Consider the following 6,359-nt stretch of genomic DNA (forward strand, 5'->3'; position numbering starts at 1 on the left):
TGGAAGGAGTGACTGGTTTCAGGGATACTGTTTCTCATATCCTACATGGTTCTAAGAATTGTTCTCTTTTTATTTTGGAATCAAATGATTGGGGTGAAAAGTGAGGATGTCTCTACATTTAGATTCACACAGCTCTCCGTCTTTGAAAAACATTAAATATTAAGAACATCTTAAACTAAGAACTCTTTCTAAAGGCAGAAGTTAAAGAGAACACAGTTCTCTCAGAAATTACAGAAAGAGAAGTGAGGATGGGAGCCTGAATAGTGCTTCTATCTTCTTATGAAATTTCCTCAAAATATTTATGCCGGCCCTCATCACCTCCTTTTTCCAATGCTACCACTTGTCATATAGGCAACTTATTAATGCTTATTTTTCCTATATGGCATAGTAATGCAAGCTAATTAAACAAACATAATGTCTATACTTTTTCTATTTCCTAACTTCAAAATAAATTTCAACATATGAAGTGCTTATGCATCAGAATAGATGCTACTCCTTTTCAAATAATATAGGTTACATTGTGATTTTTATATCATTTATAAAAACATATAATGGAGATTTGAAAGTTAACTCATATTGTAAAACTGAATGCTTTTTTAACTTTGAATTGTGTGTGTGTATACCATGAACATTGCTTGAAATAAAGACTCTTTAACGTTTTCATTTCTATTTCCAAATGACATGTAAGAAACTAAAATATAAATAAAATAAAGAAAAATAAAACTGATGTCACAAAAGAGAAAGGATCTCCAAAAATAACTACCAACAATTAGATGAAAATAAAACATACACCATTGAATAGATTGATGATTCCTTGGAATGTAAACCTACCAGGAGTAAGGCATTAAGAAATACAAAGTCTGGACAGCAGTCAGAAATCAGAAAATGTCAGCATAGCGAATCCTGGGACCAGATGCCTTCACTGACTAATTCAACCAAACACTAAAATAAATAACGCAAACCATCCCTAAACTGTTGAAAATTTAAGAAAAAAGGATATTTCCCACTCTTTTATGAGGAAGGCCTTACAGCTGTCAGAGTCGGATGAAGACACCACAACAAAAGAAAGTTACAGGCCAAGGTTCTTGAAGAACCGAGAGGCTTTTGCTGTGCTGACATTTTCTGATTTCTGACTACTGACCAGACTTTGTATTTCTTAATGACTTACTGCCGGTAGGTTTACATCTCCAGTAATCCATCCACCTATGAGATGTTGTGCACACTCTTGATTAACTGAGAGGCAGACTCTTCAAAAGAATGCCTGCAAACTGAATATGCTGGGGAATCAAAAGGCTTTTACAGGAGGACAAGTGGAGTTCACTCCTTAGATGTCAACGTGTCTCAGGTACCCAGATAAACAAATGGATACATCACATTAAGAAAAGAAATGAAAAATCACATCAGATCTCAATCAGTGCCAAAAAACCTCTCTTGACAAAATTCCACAATTTTTCCACTATAAAAATTTTTGACAAAATAGAAACAGTGTATTACCTCAACACAATAAATTCCACATATTAAAGTGTACACAGCTAATATTGTATCAAAGAGTTTAAAAAAATCAAAACAAACTTTCCCTTTAAGATCAGGAACAAGATAAGAATATTCACTTGTGGTACTTTTATCAAACACAATTCTGGAAGTAATAACCAATAAAATTTGGAAAAAGAAATAAGATGATCTAAATAAGAAGAGAATAATGAAAATAGTTTGTTTGAAAACTCAGAAGATGTAACATGTTAAAAACTCTATACTTCATAGAAACTGTGAAACCAACAAATCTAATAGAAAAAAATCAAAATAGAAAGTAACACACAAACACCTCATTTCTATATATTAATAATGAACTACATGAAAGATGAATTTAGAAATTATTTCTTATATAAATCTCATAGAAAAACAAGGAAATTCCTGATCATAAATTGAACCAATAGAATCAAAAACGTGTACATTGAAATTTAGATAACACTGATGTAAAAGTTATAAACAATGAAAATAAATAAATTAAATTCCCACTTTTTTTTTACATTAGAAGAATAAAAATTGTTAAATCCACATATAATATGAAGAGATCTACGGATTCAATATAATCCTTATCAAAATTCTTAGGAATTCAGGTTTTACAGAAATAAAAATCAATTCTAACACTCAGATGGAACTAGTAAAGACTAATAAGAATCAAACCAAGCCTCAGAAGAAGACTAGTACTGGAGATCAAATGCCATGATTCAAAAGCATGTCACAAAACTATAGTAATGAAAACAATATGATACTGGCAAGAGGAAAGACATAAGTCCACAGAACAGAAATAAAACATGCAGTCAACTGGTATGTAGTAGTCTCAAAAATACACCACAAAGAAAGTAGTCTCTTCAACAAATGTTAATTGAAATCCAGTATCTACCACTGCATAAGAAACAGATAAGCTCTAAAAGATTCTAACGGGAAAAATCCACTTTTTGCTGCGCGGTGGTGGCGCATGCTTTTAATCCCGGCACTCAGGAGGCAGAGGCAGGTGGATCTCTGTGAGTTCGAGGCCAGGCTGGTCTACAAGAGCTATTTCCAGGAAAAAAAAAAAAGAAATTCCACTTTTAAGACAGAATATTAATGGTAATATACTTCTTATATTTGTAAGCCCTAAAAAACCCATTTTCACTATAAAAAAGAAATAGATCAATTCATTAAAAATTCAGGTCAAATCTATTAAAGACTTAAATATAATGATGAAAAGAATTTCACCCACACCCGAGAGAACACATACAAACACTTGCTTTGGCAGTTGCTGCATGTGTTTTACAACAAAAGCAGAGACACAGGAGCCCCAAGTAGAGAAGTAGGAAAAACCTCATCAAACTCCAAAGCTCTGTGCAGCCAAGGGACCAATCAACAGAGCTTAAGCAACACCTGCAGAATGATGATAAACCATTTATCTTATGGGGGTTAATTTCCAAAATATCCAACGAACTGCTTTAACTCCCCACTGAAATAAGTAAGTAGAGAAATAAATGACAGGAATATTAAAAAGAAATGCTCAATGGTTTAAAAATAAGATAACAATCTGAATAAAACTTCTTCAAAGAAGACATAAACAGCTCACAGGTGTATAGCATATCTATTCATGATGACTGTTCAGGAAGGAATGGAATTTAAAGCACATGGGGTATCTATTGCCTCATGCCTAGGAGGATGGCCACTGACAAAAGCAAAAGGCAACATGTGTTACCAAGGATTTGGAGCCTTGGAGCCATGATATGATGTTGGCAGAGATGTAGACTAAACTGCTTTGAGAAATGTTATTGATATTGCTCAAGAAAATTTAAGTAAAATGTCCATATGATTCAGAAGTACATTTGTTGTATATCACCAGGACTTTGAAAAGACATTGGCCTTTTTCTGTTCTGTGCAGCGTTCATCGCAACTCACACATTTATGTGTGAAAAGCAATCTGAAAGTCTAGAGTAGTGATTCCCAACCTGTGGGCGGCAACCGCCTCGGGGCCAAACAACCCTTCCACAGAGGTTGCATATCAGATATCCTGCATAATAAAATAATTACATCATGATTTGTAACAGTAGCAAAATTATAGTTACAAAACAGCAACGAAATGAAAATAATTTTATGGTTGGCGTCATCACAAAATGAAAAATTGCATTAAAGGGTGGCAGCATTAGGAAGATTGAGAACCACAAGTTCGATGTAGACATAAAAATGTAGTAAAGATTTTGATATACATATAAAACAGTTTATCCTTATGAAATGATGAGAGAGAAGTCTTTATAATTCATAATGGCAAAAGATCAACATTGTATAATTGTGCCAAGTAAGATAAGTCAGCCAGTTATTTAAAGGCATTCTGCATGACTTAATGTGTAGGGGAAAATGCACAGACTCAGAATAGGATGGCAGTTACCAAGAACTAAGAAGGTAAAATATCCTGCTGCTAATGATCCATCACAACTTTCCATCAAACAAAGAGAATAAGAGTTTTGATACACACTGCACCTATATTCACCAATAATATTTTGTGTATGTATAGTTTTATTAAGATGACATATTTCATATGAAATGCTATTACCAAAACAAGGAAGTCATCCATGTAGAAATGGATACAGGTGGGAAGAGACATTTCACTGTGGAAAATACGTAGTTCTCAAACAAAAAACTACCGTTAAGGAAATGTCCATTAAACCCTCAGCACGGTATCATTGTCCACTGCCTAGAGTAAAGTAAAAACAATGATGACATACAATGTTGGTGAGTACGTGGAGAAGCTGCATCACTTATGCATTGGTGATAAGAGTGTTAAATGATCAACCATTCTTGAAAACAGCTGAGCTTAATTTGTTGTTGTTGCAAAACTAAGCAGGTGTTAACACTCACAGAGTCCAGCCATCCAACCCCTGAGCATTTGTCTCTGAAAACATTCACTTACATGTGCTCAAAAATTGTGCAACAGTTTTTTAAAATAGAGCTTTTCAAAATAGGCAAAAAGTAGAACAACCCAGAAGAGTGGTTAAGCTGTAGTATATTGCTATATTAAAGCTACTCAGGAATAAAAGGAATGAGATTTGTTGCACATAGCAACCTGAACTAATCTCTAAAATATGCTGTATAAAAACTTCAAACATCTTCAGAAGTTATGAATATGTATCTCCTATGTTTTCACATCCATTCTGTTCTTGTTTTAAAACAGCAACTCTTCAGCCTATGGCTCCATATCCATCCTTTTGTTGCTGTATCAAAACAGCAGCTCATCTAGCCCGAGATGGATTTGAACTCATCATACTTATCATGCCTCAGCCTTCCAAGAGCTGAGATTGCAGATGTGAACCACAATGTTCAGGCATTCTTGAAATGACAAAACTATGCAAATGTAATAGAGGGTCAGATATGGTGTCATGAGACTGTACTTTCAGCTACTTGGAAGTCTAGGCAGGTCGATTATATGTTGAAGGCCTTCTTGGGCTAACAGTGAATTTAATACCAACATGGGCAACTTTATAAAAACTTGTCTCAAAATTAAAATAAAATGTTTGGGAATACAGTTGTGATAGAGCACATTCCAAGTAAGTGTTAGGCCCTATTTTTAATTTCCAAGATGAAAAAGTTATCTACATCAATATCATCTATATCTATTATCTATCTATCTATCTATCTATCTATCTATCTATCTATCTATCTATCTATCTATCTATCTATCATTTATGTACCTATCTACCCATCTGTTTTTCTAGAGAGAAGATCGAAAGAGTTAAGAATATCAGTTTGAGGGGTGAAGAGATGGGTCAGCTATTAAAAGCTAGACTCACAACCAAAACATCAAGAATAGCAGTTTGAGGTGGAAAGAATTGGTAAGAGTTATAGAAGAGGGACCTTTGTGATGGTCATCTTGAAAATGTAAATATTATGATACTATATTGCAGCTATTTTAAAATGTTATGCACAATTAGATGATGTTCAAAAAACAATATATAGTTTCTCTGAATTATTAATTCTAAAGTATGTAAATCTTTGGTTTTCAATATCAGACTTTGATAGTGCACAGTCAGGCGCTAATCACTTGGGAGGCTGCGTTGAAGATTGACATGAGTTTGGGGCAGCCACTGTTACATGAACAGTCTCTGTCTCACAGAACCAAAACCCCAAAATAATTAATAAAGCTTAATTTTTAAAAAGAGAAGCCTTTGGGAGTATTTGATGTGGAACATTAAAATGCTAGAGCTTGCACAAAACATGTTACAAAATATGTTTTGAACTAAAATGCTGATAATTTGACTCATTTGTGCCTCAGAATTTAAATGCTTTTCTGCAATTCTAAGTCTTCCTTTATGACCTCACGTAGACGTGAACCATCTGCACACAGAGCTTTTAGCAAAGTCTGTGTACGTAAGGCTATGAAACACACTCAGAATCATGAGAACATTATTGTTCTGTGAAGGCTTTCTCTACAGTTGCCAAAATATACATTCACTAAAGATCACACCCAGAACTCATTTTCTTTATTCAAAAAGCCCAATAAAGGTAACTTAAAAGGATGTCTCTAAATGTGGAACTATTCTGTTAAGAAGCATTCTAAAATTCTTCTTCCCCTAAAATTATATATTTTGGAATCTGTAACCAATTCCAGACAAATGAGTATTAATTTTTTTTCAGATTAATGGAACATTGCTAGCTGAGAGAAACTTTAGAATCTATCTACCTATTATCTATCTATCTATTATTTATCTATCATCTATCTATCTATCTATCTATCATTTATCTATCTACATATCATCTATCTATCATCTATCTATCTATCTATCTATCTATCTATCTATCTATCTATCTATCTATCTATCATCTATCTATCTATCTATCTA

General features: G+C 33.6%; 1 protein-coding gene across 1 annotated transcript in view; it reads right to left on the bottom strand.

The window, feature by feature from the left end:
- The window catches only part of Spta1 (spectrin alpha, erythrocytic 1), a 71,097-nt gene that overhangs the window by 16,786 nt on the left and 47,952 nt on the right, over positions 1-6,359 (bottom strand). The gene's annotated exons all lie outside the window — the stretch shown is intronic.

Source organism: Microtus ochrogaster, unplaced genomic scaffold (assembly GCF_000317375.1).
Source record: "Microtus ochrogaster isolate Prairie Vole_2 unplaced genomic scaffold, MicOch1.0 UNK35, whole genome shotgun sequence".
Classification (NCBI taxonomy): domain Eukaryota; kingdom Metazoa; phylum Chordata; class Mammalia; order Rodentia; family Cricetidae; genus Microtus; species Microtus ochrogaster.